Genomic DNA, 366 nt, shown 5'->3' on the forward strand with positions numbered 1-366 from the left:
TTACTACATTACTATCTCAAAAATAGAATTTCTCTCACTCGGCACATACAAACATCAAACAAGGTATCCTCTGCTGCAAGCATTTTCTACCACTTTTCTCCTATGAGTTTTGGAGGTCCTAAAAAAAATCTAGGGCATTGTTCTGTTGTCTTAACAAAAGATGATGATGGTGGTGATACTACTACTACTACTACTACTACTACTACTACTACTACTACTACTACTACTACTAATAATAATAATAATAATAATAATAATAATAATAATAATAAGAAGAAGAAGAAGAAGAAGAAGAAGAAGAAGCACCCCGATGCAGTACCAGGCAGTGGCTCTCTTGGCTTCTGATCTTAACTGATTGGAAGTGTT

Source organism: Octopus bimaculoides, chromosome 10, assembly GCF_001194135.2.
Source record: "Octopus bimaculoides isolate UCB-OBI-ISO-001 chromosome 10, ASM119413v2, whole genome shotgun sequence".
Taxonomy (NCBI): Eukaryota; Metazoa; Mollusca; class Cephalopoda; order Octopoda; family Octopodidae; genus Octopus; species Octopus bimaculoides.